A 16,949-nucleotide genomic window follows, 5' to 3' on the forward strand; every position below is an offset into this window, starting at 1 on the left:
TCTCATTGACATGAAAGTCATCAGAGGCAAGGCATTTGATCATCTGGGCAAGGGATAACGAAAGAATTGGTGGTGTTCTTGTTGATTAACCATCCTCGTTTGCATCTGAAGTGATTTAAAGAGACCACAGGATACAAATGCGAATCTAGTGTTTCAAAAACCCAGTCACTTGTTGGGTGATTGTATAGACATTATGGACAATATTGGCGGATTCATTTGGAGTTAGTTATGCTACTTTACATTAACAGGACAATGTACTGACACGTCATTCGTGAAAGATTAACTGTCAACTTTCCCATCACAAAATAAACTTAGGCGTCTGGGGAATATAAAACTGAATTAGTTACGTCAGTTAATGTGTAAGGAAGTATTTAGTTGCTTTATAATTCGGGAACAATTTAGGACGATGAGTATCGAGGCCTATCATTTTCAGGAGCAGAGCATCAATGCCAGACTTATAAACAATGACATTTACCATGAAAATTTTCGTGCTTATCTCTCTCCATGACTCCATGCGGCTTAAACCGACTTATCGCAGTTCTACAACTCGTCTTAACTTGTTAAGTATGCTTTCGTTGCTAACGTTCATTATACATTATATGTTTATTCTTCGCAGTAGATTTCACAACTAGAGTTTTTGTATTACTATATGAGCTGTCTGTAGCTGATACTTCCAGATCTCGTGACGTCAGTTCACTAGTGAACTCTAGATGACTCTGCCGCATCGTCCCACTGTAGGAGCGCAGTGCTTGCCCCCGCATGACACATGATACAACTACAAGCTGTTTTAATCGTCTACTTAACCGGTACTATAGCGGAGTTGATACTCTTCTAGTGTAAGATATAGCGTACAACGGACTTGTATGACCAAAGAAATTCACTGACCTCTGGAGGTTAATAGCCAAGGATGTGGATGGCAGAGACCGGCGTATTAACCTGCTGTGAGCTGCCGCCACCTTTGAGAATGGTGAGATGCATTTCAACTCAGTCAGTTGTGGCATATAGGGTAGAATGTTTTCCTACTATTACTAGTTTCTGTAGATTACAACAGGAAAATATAGTGAAGCACTAAATGAACTTGCAATATACTTACAATAAAATTTTGCACCGAACTTGTGATGCCGGCTGCGGTGGCCGAGCGGTTCTAGGCGCTTCAGTCTGGAACCGTGCGACTGCTACGGTCGGAGGTTCGAATCCTGCCTCGGGCATGGATGTGTGTGGTGTCCTTAGGTTAGCTAGGTTTAAGTATTTCTAAGTTCTAGGGGACTGATGATCTCAGATGTTAAAACCCATAGTGCTCAGAGCCATTTGAACCATTTGAACTTGTGATAATTCAATAGCAATGTTTTTTAACAATATCACAATAATGGAATTTTGTTACTGAAGTCCAGTAACAATGCAACAAACAAGCTTACTTTTTTTGCGTATTTATGTAATCATCATAAGAAAATGATCCAACTATACGTGTACCGTAATTTCCTTACACAACGGTAGGCAAAGTCAAGGACGGTTTCTTGATAACCCAGTGCTCACATTCGCCACGCGTGTCATGTTAAAGTAAGTCTACTCGATATACGGAAAAGTTTTGTTTATGCAGCTTTTGTAACTAATAGTATTATCTTTCGTTCATCGCATAGCTTAAAATACAGGCATGTAACTTTTTTTATTATTTCAGCAATATGTCAGCAATGGAAATTCTTCCAGGTTTGGTCATTGTTGAGAATACTTGGTTACTACATTTTCAACACTTAAAATTAGCAGTTTCATCCGATACTGATCGTACTTTTAGCTAAACCGATGCATTGCAGTCATAGATGATAATATGGAGGAACTGCACAATATGGCAATGCACAATCAGAAAATAAATGCACGAATTGCTGGCTCCACGGGTGTATCAGAAAAAGGAGAACGACACATTGCATACGGAAGAAGTGACGATGAGAAAGCTTTTTGCACGTTTTCATGGGTTTGAAAAGAATCCAATCAACTTCGTGATTCTATTTATAACTGCGAGTTGAATGCGAATTCAAGAAATGAAACAGTGATCGAAGCAGTGAGTAAAAGCAGGTGGGTGAGGCGAAAGTAGAAAATCTAATATTATAAACAAAAAATGGCAGCCTCAGTCGTAAGAGCTTTGAAATGACTTATTACAGCAAATCGATTTCATTCACAGTGTGACCATCTTCAGCGCAAATATTAAAGTCTTGGAGACTCTTGTAACAGAAGCACATATGACAACTTCAGCATGGCGTCAATGTAGAAGAACATAGCACCTAACGAACTTTTTTGTTTTGTTTATGGTACTAATACTGCGGTTGACGTAGTTTAAGTGTTTTCTGAGATACAATGGATATTTGTACTTTTGACTATCTTCGAAAAGATGCAACAAGAACTGGATAAAAATAATAAATGAAAAAGCACCAGTTTGCTTTCGTTCTACAATATTACTTTTATTGTTAACCGGTTTTCGGCTTACAAGGCCATCTTCAGACATTTACTGAGTATGTAAACTGGATAAAGATAATAAATGAAAAGCACCAGATTGCTTTTGTTCTACAATATTAGTTTTATTGTTAACCGGTTTTTGGCTTACGAGGCCATCTTCAGACATTTACTGAATCAGTAAATGTCTGAAGATGGCCTTGTAGGCCGAAAACCGGTTAACAATAAAAGTAATATTGTAGAACAAAAGCAAACTGGTGCTTTTCATTTATTATAATGTTGTTCTACCAAGAACTGACGGAAGATTCTGTTAACATGGATAAAAATACGTTAGGAGAGGTCTGGTTTTCAAAAGAAGAATAAAATATCTCCCATCACGGCGAAATGCACACCCAAAAAGATGCTACGGCAGTTGGTAAACTGGGGGATCTCAATACAGAATTGTGGAATTATTGGTTAACAATAAAAGTAATATTGTAGAACAAAAGCAAACTGGTGCTTTTCATTTATTATAATGTTGTTCTACCAAGAACTGACGGAAGATTCTGTTAACATGGATAAAAATACGTTAGGAGAGGTCTGGTTTTCAAAAGAAGAATAAAATATCTCCCATCACGGCGAAATGCACACCCAAAAAGATGCTACGGCAGTTGGTAAACTGGGGGATCTCAATACAGAATTGTGGAATTATTGGTTAACAATAAAAGTAATATTGTAGAACAAAAGCAAACTGGTGCTTTTCATTTATTATAATGTTGTTCTACCAAGAACTGACGGAAGATTCTGTTAACATGGATAAAAATACGTTAGGAGAGGTCTGGTTTTCAAAAGAAGAATAAAATATCTCCCATCACGGCGAAATGCACACCCAAAAAGATGCTACGGCAGTTGGTAAACTGGGGGATCTCAATACAGAATTGTGGAATCATTGGTTCTCTTCACTATGTTTGTATCGTCGCACAAACTGCATTGAACTAAAAAAGGACAGCGTCGAAAAATAAGTGTTTATTACATTTAAAAACCTACACTTGCACCGCCATAGCCTCAGAAATTATCGCCGTCTCTTTATAACTGGACTCTGAGCCCTCTGGTGAGCTTCTAGTGTAAGAATATCCCCACATCGTTTACTAAAGCACCGTATCAGTTGCGATGGCCGTGAGACGTCGGCGAAAGAAGTAAGTGGTTTTATAGCGGGCGAGACGACGGTAGCGGGCAGCAGCGGCATGTGGGTCGGCAGAGCTGTGGGAACGCGCCGGGTCTCGACCGCGGACCTGGCTCGGCTGACCGGATGTCTGAGGCGGTGACGTCAGAGGCGCCCAAGGCCCGGCGGCCGGCGGGAATCCCTGGCCGGCGCCCGGCCTGCGACGGCTCCCACGCCAGACCGCCGCCGCCGCCACGCCGCCTCTTCCGCATTCAGGGGCGCCGTCTCCACCAATATGTTGGCAACGCGACATTAGCATATGCCAGTACAACCTCATTATTTAATCAAAAGTGGATCGAGTCTCGCTCGAAGCGGGTACCTCTTATTTCCACACCACGGTATTCCACAGATTTGTGTTACAACGGTGAAGATGCTAAAATGATTTCGGATTATTGTACTGGAAAAGTGGTGGCTCGACAGTTTTGTAGTTATCGGTTCGGTTGTGTATACAGGTATGGGGTTCATCTTTAGCAAGGAAGAGACGACGTATACAATCTTGCATTATATGAGCAGCGTACATTTGCTGCGGGGTAAAGTCTGTAGAGATATACACTACTGGTCATAAAAGTTGCTACACCAAGAAGAGATGAAGATGATAAACGAGTATACATTGGACAAATATATTGTACTAGAACTGACATGTGATTGCATTTTCACGCAATTTGAGTGCATAGATCCTGAGAAATCAGTACCCAGAACAACCACCTCTGGCCGTAATAACGGCCTTGATACGCCTGGGCATTGAGTCAAACAGAGCTTGGATGGCGTGTACAGGTACAGCTGCCCGTGCAGCTTCAACACGATACCACCGTTCATCAAGAGCAGTGACTGGCGTATTGTGACGAGCCAGTTGCTCGGCCACCATTGACCAGACGTTTTCAATTGGTGAGAGATCTGGAGAATGTGCTGGCCAGGACAGCAGTCGAACATTTTCTGTATCCAGAAAGGCCCGTACAGGACCTGCAACATGCGGTCAAGCATTATCCTGCTGAAATTTAGGGTTTCGCAGGGATCGAATGAAAGGTAGAACTACGGGCCGCAACACCTCTGAAATGTAACGTCCACTGTTCAAAGTTCCGTCAATGCGAACAAGAGGTGACCGAGAAGTGTAACCAATGGCACCAAATACCATCACGCCGGGTGATACGCCAGTATGGCGATGACGAATACACGCTTCCAATGTGGGTTCACCGCGATGTCGCCAAACGCGGATGCGACCATCATGATGCTGTAAACAGAACCTGGATTCATCCGAAAAAATGAGGTTTTGCCATTCGTGCACCCAGGTTCATCGATGAGTCCATCATCGCAGGCGCTCCTGTCTGTGATGCAGCGTCAAGGGTAACAGCAGCCATGGTCTCCGAGCTGATAGTCCATGCTGCTGCAAACGTCGTCGAACTGTTCGTGCAGATGGTTGTTGTCTTGCAAACGTCCCCATCTGTTGACTCAGGGATCGAGACGAGGCTGCACGATCCCTTACAGCCATGCGGATAAGATCCCTGTCATCTCGACTGCTAGTGATACGAGGCCGCTGGGATCCAGCACGGCGTTCCGTATTACCCTCCTGAACCCACCGATCCCATATTCTGGTAACAGTCATTGGATCTTGACCAACGCGAGCAGCAATGTCGCGTTACGATAAACCGCAATCGCGATAGGCTACAATCCGACCCCTATCAAAGTCGGAAACGTGATGGTACGCATTTCTCCTCCTTACACGAGGCATCACAACAACGTTTCACCAGGCAACGCCGGTCAACTGCTGTTTGCGTATGAGATGGTTCAAATGGCTCTGAGCACTATGGGACTTAACATCTATGGTCATCAGTCCCCTAGAACTCAGAACTACTTAAACCTAACTAACCTAAGGACATCACACAACACCCAGCCATCACGAGGCAGAGAAAATCCCTGACCCCACCGGGAATCGAACCCGGGAACCCGGGCGTGGGAAGCGAGAACGCTACCGCACGACCACGAGATGTGGGCTGTGTATGAGAAATCGGTTGGAAACTTTCCTCATATCAGCGCGTTGTAGGTGTCGCCACCGGCGCCAACCTTGTGTGAATGCTCTGAAAAGCTAGGCTTTTAAAGGCCGAAGAGCAGACCTAGAAAAGAAAGTTTCGACACTGAATATACGTTCCTAAATGTAACGTTTGAGTCTAAATTATGTTTGAAGATCGGATCAATTTCAAAACTCCCGCTTCACGGTGAACACACAGCATAGACATTGAACTCTGACCAGTGTGCTCCAGCAGGGGCAATATTTCGATTTCTCGTCGTCGGGTTCTCTTCTACGTAACGAAGTACGTCCCCTTCAATGTAGAAAGTGCGGCGCGTCTATGGCGCACCACAGTCAACCCCCCTAATTCCGAACGGAGAATTTCTCGCAGCCGTTGTTGTAGTCGAACGAAAATGGTATGAGATATCACAGTTAGTATAGGGACTGAGGACACCATCGTCTTCTCAGTTTTTCACGCGACCTTCAAACATAATTTAGTTGCAAATGGTACATTTCAGGACACGAGTTTCTTATCAAAATTGTATCTACTCAGTTCCCTCTACAACCCAGAGAAGCCTCTGACAGAAATTGTGAAATATCCTGTATTTACAGTTGCAGCACCCTCTGGTGTGCCTTTTGGAGAAGGAACGTCTCGAAACATTGAAGTCCTGCTTATTACGAAAGTGATAAGAGGTCCCTTATTTTATTTGTAGGCGTTTATACTGAAAGTGGTAAATGCTAGGACAGTAAATATTTTGCAAATTAATTGAGAAGCATTGGGCCTGGCTGTATCGTGGTAAAGCGAGTGCCTGGAAACCAAAAGATAACGAGATAGAATTTCAGTCGGACCATGGAATACTTCAGTCCATCTTTTACCTACACTATATCTCTCAGTGATACGAAGATTCGCCAGGAAACGACACTTGGTTCAGATTCCAGGTTACATTGTACGTCTCGTTTTCAGTGGTAGGATTAATGGGGTAGGTTACGTACAAGCAAGCTGCCGAGGTGGCGACCGCTTGCAAGGATTGTACGAGGCTGTTGAGGCGCACGGAATTGTGAAGTACGTGAAGTAAAAGAATTTGCACAGGGAAGCTGCAAAGCTATGGAAGTACTAAAATATGGCAAGAGAAAAATGGGCAAATGTCAGGATATAAATCAAAAGATTTGCTGCTCGATTCCCAGTCCTCCTTAGGGTTGCTCTTATTCTGGTAGCCATGTCTGATAATTGTTGCCGGCCGGTGTGGCCGAGCGGTTCTAGTCGCTACAGTCCGGAACCGTGCGACCGCTACGGTCGCAGGTTCGAATCCTGCCTCGGGCATGGATGTGTGTGGTGTCCTTAGGTTAGTTAGGTTTAAGTAGTTCTAAGTTCTAGGGGACTGATGACCTCAGAAGTTAAGTCCCATAGTGCTCAGAGCCATTTTTTTGATAATTGTTCATACAGAAGAGAAAATATATTGCATCTTGGTTCAGGTAAACAAAAATTGTATCCCCACATATAACTGGGATGGCGTGTGTCTTTACAAGTAGGAGAAAGTCGAAACCATGCCACTTTCTGTACGAACATGTCTAGTAAATTACTGTCGAATTAAAAGCTGTCAAACTTATAAGTGATGTATTTTCAACAGGTTCACATGGCACTGATAAAGAACTTTTTCATGATTGATTCAACAGAAATTTTCGTAGTGAGACTCACCGAGGGAGCCTACATTTATGCACTGTCCAGTGACATTAATGCAAACACCTGTCAAATGTCTAAATAATCACCTTCTGCAGCGCAGACCACTGCGGGACGTTCAGGAACAACGTCATTGAGGTTCTGGAAGGTACTACCGGGATGTGGAGCCATGCCGACTCCACTGCCGTGGACAGGTGCGCTTGGTTACTCGGCTGAGCATCCATGGCGCAAATGGCCCGATCGAGATGATCCCATAGATTCCCGAATGGGTTAAAATCCGGGGATTTTGGTGGGCAGTGGAGTACAATAAACTCATCCTGGTGCTCTTCGAACCACGCACTTACACTGGAAGCTGTGACACGATGCATTGTCCTGCTGGTAGATGCCATCGTGCCGGGAAACACCATGTAGGGGTGCACATGGTCCCCAAGGATAGAAGAATACTTGTGTTGATCCATTGTGCGGTCGAGAATGACGAGATCACCCGGGGAATGTCACGGAAACGTTCCCCAGACCATAACGCTCCCTTCTCTGGCTCGGACTTCCATGACGACTGCTGCGGGGTATTTGCTTTAGATGTTTGACGCCGTACCTGCCAACGACCATCTGTCCGAAACGCGACTCATCTGAGAAGGCCACCTGTCGCCACTCAATGGACGTGCAGTTACAATACTGGCGCGCAAATTCCAGCCTTCGTCGCCGATGAACTGCAGTCAGCATGACTCAATGAACCAGACGCGTGCTGCAGCAATATTCGCTGAACGATGAGTTCCTTCCAGAATGAGATTTTCACTGTACAGAGGAGTGTGCGCTGATATGAAACTTCCTGGTAGATTAAAACTGTGTGCCGGACCGAGGATCGAACTCGGGACCTTTGCCTTTCGCGGGCAAGTGCTCTACCAAGTTCCCGAGTTCGAGGCTCGGTCCGGCACACAGTTTTAATCTGCCAGGAGGTTGCATATCAGCGCACACTCCGCTGCAGAGTGAAAAACTCATTCTGGAAACATCCCCCAGGCTGTGGCTAAGCCATGTCTCCGCAATATCCTTTCTTCGAGGAGTGCTAGTTCTGCAAGGTTCGCAGAAGAGCTTCTGTGAAGTTTGGATGGTAGGAGACGAGATAATGGCAGAAGTAAAGCTGTGGGGACGGGGCGTGAATCGTGCTTGGATAGCTCAGTAGGTCTAGCACTTACCCGCGAAAGGCAAAGGTCCCGAGTTCGAGTCTCGGTCCGGCACACAGTTTTAATCTGCCAGGAAGATGAGTTCCTTCGTTCATCTGGGTCGTCAGTTGCTCAACAACTGCTTCACCCCTACACATCTCTGCAGCCGCCGTTCACTCGCGTTATTAGAAAGAAAGATCCCTTATCATTTAGCCTCAATATAGCAGGTCAGCAACTGGAAGCAGTTAATTCCATAAATTATCTGGGAGTACGTATTAGGAGTGATTTAAAATGGAATGATCATATAAAGTTGATCTTCGGTAAAGCAGATGCCAGACTGAGATTCATTGGAAGCATCCTAAGGAAATACAATCCGAAAACAAAGGAAGTAGGTTACAGTACGCTTGTTCGCCCACTGCTTGAAGACTGCTCAGCAGTATGGGATCCGCACCAGATAGGGTTGATAGAAGAGATAGAGAAGATCCAACGGAGAGCAGCGCGCTTCGTTACCTGATCATTTAGTAATCGCAAAAGCGTTACGGAGATGATAGATAAACTCCAGTGGAAGACTCTGCAGGAGAGACACTCAGTAGCTCGGTATGGGCTTTTGTTGAAGTTTCGAGAACATACCTTCACCGAGGAGTCAAGCAGTATATTGCTCCATCCCTCGTATATCTTGCGAAGAGACCATGAGATAAAATCAGAGAGATTAGAGCCCACACAGAGGCATACCGACAATCCTTCTTTCCACGAACAATACGAGACTGGAATAGAAGGGAGAACCGATAGAGGTACTCAAGTTACCCTTCGCCACACACCGTCAGGTGGCTTGCGGAGTATGGATGTAGATGTAGATGTAGATCTGTGGTCTGTCTTGCACCACAGTTGCCTCGACACCGGTTCTGGATAGCATAGTTTTGCCACGCACAGTTAACTACGGCTGGACGCGAATAGTTACGTAATTTAGCCGTTTCAGAAACGCTTCAACCCTGAGCCCAAAAGCCAAAGAACATGTCCTGTTGGACGTCAGATTAATCGCTCCGTTTCCACCTTAAGAGAAAGGCTGCACTGTTTTCCACATACCCCGATATGTTGTGTACACCGTCCACTGGTAGTGTTGCCACATGCCTTTCATAAGTGGTTACTACACTTTGGCGTCAAACATAGGCGATGCTCCCGTTAATGTAACTGGACCGTGTATACAGTCATACGTTCCGTTCAACAGTGAAGAGGCTAGTCTGCCGGTAGGTGGGTAACTACACTCCTGTTGTCCTGTTATTCCTAGGGTCTTTCCCCGTCCACCTACGCCTTCTATGATAACATATTCAACTGACGAGGTAGATCTCGCTCTTGTTTATGCTGTCTTCACATGGTTCAAATGGCTCTGAGCCCTATGGTACTTAACATCTGAGGTCATCAGTCCCCTAGAACTTAGAACTACTTAAACCTAACTAACTTAAGGACATCACACACATCCATGCCCGAGGCAGGATTCGAACCTGCGACCGTAGCTGTCGCGCGTTTCCAGACTGAAGTGCCTAGAACAGCTCGGCCACCGCGGCCGGCTATGCTGTCCAATGCCCTTTCTAATACCACATCGTCACCTTAATATTGGAGTAATAATGTTATTTACGCCGTCTCTCTGCAAATCGCGTTGCTGCTGTGTGTATGTATTTATGTTCAGTTTCTCGTGTGTTTTGTTTTTGAGATGTATGGGAAAAATTGCACCCAGAAAGCAGGTGTACCAGACTGGACGTTAGTAATTCGGCTAGCGGATTCGGCCCAGGACGGGCTGAGCTACGTGTGCTGGATGCTAATCTACAGATTACGTTTTACGAGCAGGCCAGCGAAGTAACTGCCCCAAGTTCTGTATTATACGTCGAAGTGGAGGAAGGAGCATCCTGTAAAATCGAAAAATTCCATTTGTACAAACTGCTAATAGAAAATTGGAAGATTATTTTTTCACGTACCGTCAACATCAACGTTATTTGAGGCGCAGCAATAGCTCGTGTCAGACAAGCTGGTGTGTGTGAGGAATAGTCAGCCATGGGCTTGTTAAAAAAAAGTTCTACACAGCACTAGCTTATGGTGAGTTATGGAGACACAGGAAATTTACATGAGGATGTCCTAACGCAAAATTTAAGATCGCTACCACGGAATGCTAATTCATTGGATCAACGATTGCACAATAACGCTTCTCATCTCCGCTTTACGGTTAAGATAAGACACTGAAGTTTCTCTGCCGTAGAGCAGAAACCGCGGAACCCTGGACCCAGACTAATGATGGCAACAGAAAAATTAAATTTGTATTATTAACTGATCATTTCCGTTACGCAACGGTGCCACGATCAGAAGGGAATGTACGCGAAAAATAAGGCAACGGTTTATTTTTATTGGCTGGTCCCAGCGGAGGGTTGAGTCCTCCCTCGGGCATGGGTGTGTGTATTTGTCCTGAGGATAATTTAGGTTAAGTAGTGTGTAAGCTTAGGGACTGATGACCTTAGCAGTTAAGTCCCATAAGATTTCACACACATTTGAACATTTATTTTTATAATATTTGTTGACTGCCCCAGTTACCAAGTATTGTATCAGTGTGTCTACGCCGATATTAGTGAACATAACGGTCCAGTGCCATAAAAAATGGTTTTTCCATATTTCTAGCATTTAACGACTGAACCTGGAGAAATCTCACTCTCAAAGAATTGAAAACAAGAGCGAAAGAGATAAATAAAGTAACAGTACAGTTTGATGGACGATGTGAAATCCTTTAATTTATAAGATTCACAGAACTCGCTACTACTGTTCGGTTATTGTACCAATTTAATTTTTAAATGAAATATTCGGGAACTGTACCTGCCATTTGCGGACTGAATGAGTTTGCGGAAGAAGTATCGTGAGTATAGTATATAGTTTTAAGAGCACAGTACAACTTTATGAGGAGGTCTAGCTTTGAAATTGTAAAAGAGTAAGTGAATGAAACGGAAGTATAGCGAGTTCCTGGAATCGAATGCTAACAGTATATTAAAAAAAAGTTGACTTACCAGTCCTACTATAGAAACTTGTAAATTACTTCTAACCAAGCGATGGGACGGTTTCTTCTATGATAACGCACCAGTGTCCTAATAAGAATTTCATAATTAATGACATCACAATAAAAATTTAGCAAATAACATATTATTGAGGAATATCACATCCCAGGTAACCACATTGTAGGCCTCGTTCCTTTTATAAAAGACTGCATTAGGTACGAAACAAACTTTCAGAAATACATAATGAACGCAGATTTTGTGACTCCGACCGAAATAGTTCACCAGTAGTGAAAGGTATATACACAGCAACGCCTCATCATCACCATCATCATTTAAGACTGATTATGCCTTTCAGCATTCAGTCTGGAGCATAGTCTCCCCATAAAATTCCTCCATGATCCCCTATTCAGTGCTAACATTGGTGCCTCTTCTGATATTAAGCCTATTACTTCAAAATCATTCTTAACCGAATCCAGGTACTTTCTCCTTGGTCTACCTCGACTCCTCCAACCCTCTACTGCTGAACCCATGAGTCTCTTGGGTAACCTTGCTTCTCCCATGCGTGTAACATGACCCCACCATCATAGCCTGTTCGCCCTGACTGCTACACCTATAGAGTTCATTCCCAGTTTTTCTTTGATTTCCTCATTGTGGACACCCTCCTGCCAATGTTCCCATCTACTAGTACCTGCAATCATCCTAGCTACTTTCATATCCGTAACCTCAACCTTACTGATAAGGTAACCTGACTCCACCCAGCTTTCGCTCCCATACAACAAAGTTGGTCGAAATATTGAACGGCGCACAGATAACTTAGTCTGGGTACTGACTTCCTTCTTGCAGAAGAGAGTAGATCGTAGCTGAGCGCTCACTGCATTAGATTTGTTACACCTCCCTTCCAGTTCTTTCACTATGTTGCCATCCTGTGAGAATATGCATCTTAAGTACTTGAAACCGTCCACCTGTTCTAACTTTGTTCCTCCTATTTGGCACTCAATCCATTTATATCTCTTTCCCACTGACATTACTTTCGTTTCGGAGATGCTAATCTTCATACCATAGTCCTTACATTTCTGATCTAGCTCTGAAATATTACTTTGCAAACTTTCAATCGAATCTGCCATCACAACTAAGTCATCCGCATATGCGAGACTGCTTATTTTGTGTTCACATATCTTAATCTCACCAAGCCAGTCTATTGTTTTCAACATATGATCCATAAATAATATGAACAACAGTGGAGACAGGTTGCAGCCCTGTCTTACCCCTGAAACTACTCTGAAACATGAACTCAATTTACCGTCAACTCTAACTACTGCCTGACTATCTATGTAAAGACCCTTAATTGCTTGCAAAAGTTTGCCTCCTATTCCATAGTCTCGTAGAACAGACAATAACTTCCTCCTGGGAACCCGGTCATATGCCTTTTCTAGATCTATAAAGCATAGATACAATTCCCTGTTTCACTCGTAACACTTCTCCATTATTTGCCGTAAGCTAAAGATCTGGTCCTGACAACCTCTAAGAGGCCTAAACCCACATTGATTTTCATCCAGTAGTCCTCAACTAATACTCGCACTTTCCTTTCAACAATATCTGACAAGATTTTACCCACAACGCTGATTAAAGAGATACCTCTATAGTTGTTACAATCTTTTCTGTTTCCATGTTTAAAGATTGGTGTGATTACTGCTTTCGTCCAGTCTGATGGAACCTGTCCCGACTCCCACGCCATTTCAGTTATCCTGTGTAGCCATTTAAGACCTGACATTCCACTGTATTTGATGAGTTCCGACTTAATTTCATCCACCCCAGCCGCTTTATTGCACTGCAATCTATTGACCATTTTCTCCCCTTCCTCAAATGTGATCCTATTTCCATCATCATTCCTATCCCATTGTACATCGAAATCTGAAACATTACTGATCGTATTTTCACCTACATTGAGCAACTCTTCAAAACGCCTTCCATTAATATTTTTATACTGATTGATAACTGAGCTTTTGAAAATTCTGTATCCGAATAAAATATCGTCCTAATAGTCCTACGTTTTATTAGTAACTATCTATAAGCGTGCAACACAAATTATAATAAAATAACAATCCATATGTGAAATATGAACAATACAAGAGTCAGTAAAATACATTCATAAATAAAAGTGTAAGTGATATATTAACATTAACGATTAATACATTTTCCCTTGATTCGTTTTTGGATTGTTACTGCTTATGTGCTGTAAATACAGTATGAATGTTCTGAATCCTATTCCACTACCAAAAGTAAAGGACACCATCGAAGAAACCTAGTTATACGAGTTTCTCAACTAATTTTTTTTTAATTTATGCTGCTCTATGCTCATAGTTGTTTCTAAAAACCTAGAGACTTATATGAGTTTCTTAACTAATTTTTTAATTTATGCTGCTCTATACTCATAGTTGTTTCTAACAGGCATAACAAATCACAGGGGTAACCATATGACGCTAATTCCAATAAAGGGTGATGAACTCAAAGAATTCAATCTGCATCATGGGTAGAATAGAAATACAGAGATTTACTTCATATTGGGTGGCAAACAGATTCCCAAACCAAAAAGAGAGTACTTGACGAAATTAAGACAATATTTTCGTGATACAGTTCAACTAGCGTAAGGCTAGTAAGTAATGTGAAGTTAGGTGCCCCAAGAGTAGTATCATAAAATAAGAAACGATGCAAACACATATCGAAAAGAATACTGTAAAAATTAACGTAATGTTATAAGAAGAAGGCTGGGTGAAGTAGGTGGATTTGTAACAGTGACACATGGACTTTTAAAGTGAAAATAATTCAGAGACTTAGATGTAAGCGATGCATGTTGGGAACTATTACAAAGACAGGAAAACAAACGAGTGGCTCGCGAAACAGGCAGGAGTGGAAGTCATACTTATAACTGTAATCCAGCGAAATTGATGTTAACTGTTCACGGCAGGATTCCGAGAGACAACAGAAGACCGAGACGACGACCAAATGGATGACACAAGAATCGATGCCTATAATTCAACAACTAAAAATCCAGAAACAGGATTTTTAAAGCAGTGAATATCAATTGCCTGATGATGGTTATCACGCTGATAAACATTTCTAGAAATTGGTCCCATACAAATGTGCAGTCAGGAATGTCTGTCTTCTAACGCCTTTGAAGTATCGAGCCACTAGGAAAGATGTTTTCACGGAGAACGATACCTTTTCTGGTTGCTTATTATTTCTTACACTGGATACGTACGTCATTGGTAGTTCACCCTTTTTAATATGAGACCTTCACAGAAGCCTCTTGGTCTCCCGATTATGAACACTTTCCCGGCAGTTCAAATGGGCAGATAAATGACATTGTGGAACGTGAAATACATTGTTTCGTTGAGCAAACAATACGAGTTCTTCCATCAGCTGTTGAGTAGTGAATTAAGACCACAAAAATCAAAATATTCCAATAACTTAGCACCGTGTACTTTTTCGGAGTTTGCCCCCCCCCCCCCACCTCTACCTCCCGGTCTCTACTTTTGTGCAGGAGTCGCCACAGACCTAGTTCCACCCAGTTGCTTAGGCAGCTGCGAAGTTCGTTAAAGGCTATACGAATGCAAGAATTAGCACGCCGTAGTGGGCGTTCATCGAGATGACGTGCGTTGCAAGCGGCAAGCGTTCTCTGGCCACCAAGCACGCGACACGAACACTAATTATCCTGTCGGCAGCAAATCGTGCTTACCAAATGCGACGGAGTTGTTTCCTAGCAAGTGTAGCTGCCAAGACTTGCACATCGGACAGTGTCTAAAATATAAGCGAGGGTGCTAAGTAAGAGGTAAGATGTCGTCGGGCGTACTACTGGAGATTTGATTGTTCAACTTGCAGTTCGACCACAATCACTAATAGGTTACAAACAGCCCCCCCCCCCTCACACACACACACGCACATACACACACACACACACACACACACACACACACACACACACACACACACACACACACACGGATCTCAACAAAACCGTAGTCAAAAGTTAAATACTTTGACTCACAAGGGGAGGCCGCCAATTGTGAAATTCAGATTCAATTCATACTGCGCACAATAAAAGCTCATGGCCAGAGGTGTAATGTGGCAAAGCACCAAGATGCACTTCTCAGCCGTTGTCGAGAAAATCGACAGTTAAAATAAACCGTTGCCGTGAAATACTCTCTACGATTAATAATTTTCTGCTGCGTCGTGGTGCAGCGGTAAGCGCTCGGGTTCGTAATTCAAAGGTCGCCGGTTCGAATCTCGCGCCATGCGAGGTTTTTTTTTTTAGTATTCGTTTTTTGTAATTCAAATGTGTGAATATAAATACACACACACACACACACATATATATATATATATATATATATATATATATATATATATATATATATATAAAATTCCCGGTAATCAGTTGCAACAATTATGCATATAATAAGTTGTTGAAAGTCGTTTGTCGTGGAAAAACTGGCGACTTCGAACATCATTATGTTTTCCGCAAACAAAGTTGTGTTTCACAAATGTTATTAATTGTCTTCATAATGTTAACCACGTATAGTTAACGGAAGACGTAGAAACGATATTCCGAAACGAATACGTATAGCGTAAGTCAAACGTTCGAATTAGAATAGAAACCCCACGAACACAACTTTGCTGTGGCGGGTATGAAATATAAACTCCGCTACTCGCGGCCGGCCGGTGTGGCCGTGCGGTTAAAGGCGCTTCAGTCTGGAACCGCGTGACCGCTCCGGTCGCAGGTTCGAATCCTGCCTCGGGCATGGATGTGTGTGATGTCCTTAGGTTAGTTAGGTTTAAGTAGTTCTAAGTTCTAGGGGACTGATGACCACAGATATTAAGTCCCATGGTGCTCAGAGCCATTTGAACCATTTGAACCGCTACTCGCTCGTTACACTTGAAGGACAGATGTTGAATGGGCCGAAACAAGCCGCCGCATAACAGCGTAGTTGCCTGCTAACTTCGAAAGAAGGTAGATGCGGTCCCTAGCGCAACTTATAACATCGTCGAAAATCAGTGCGGACGAGAGAGCTTTGGTATACCCTGTTAAACAAACGGAAAAATGGAGGTGGTACAATTGGAGAGCGATCCGCCTTCACCGACATGCATAAGCAATTCATTAATAGGATATATATTTGAATTACAATAAACTAATAATAAAAAAATGTTGCATGGCGCGAGATTCGATCCGGCGACCTTCGGATTACGAACCCGAGCGCGTACCGCTGCGCCACGACGCTGTAGAAAATTATTAATCGTAGAGAGTATTTCACCGCAACGGTTTCTTTTAACTGTCGATTTTGTCGACAACGGCTGAGAAGTGCATCTTGGTGCTTTGCCACATTACACCTCTGGCCATGAGCTTTTATTATGCGCAGTATGAATTGAATCTGAATTTCACAAT

At 43.1% G+C, this 16,949-nt stretch overlaps 1 protein-coding gene across 2 annotated transcripts in view; it reads right to left on the reverse strand.

Annotated features, from left to right (window-relative positions):
* The window catches only part of LOC126248096 (neurogenic locus protein delta), a 1,462,003-nt gene that overhangs the window by 536,192 nt on the left and 908,862 nt on the right, over positions 1-16,949 (reverse strand). The window lies entirely within an intron of this gene.

This window comes from Schistocerca nitens, chromosome 3 (assembly GCF_023898315.1).
Source record: "Schistocerca nitens isolate TAMUIC-IGC-003100 chromosome 3, iqSchNite1.1, whole genome shotgun sequence".
Lineage (NCBI taxonomy): Eukaryota > Metazoa > Arthropoda > Insecta > Orthoptera > Acrididae > Schistocerca > Schistocerca nitens.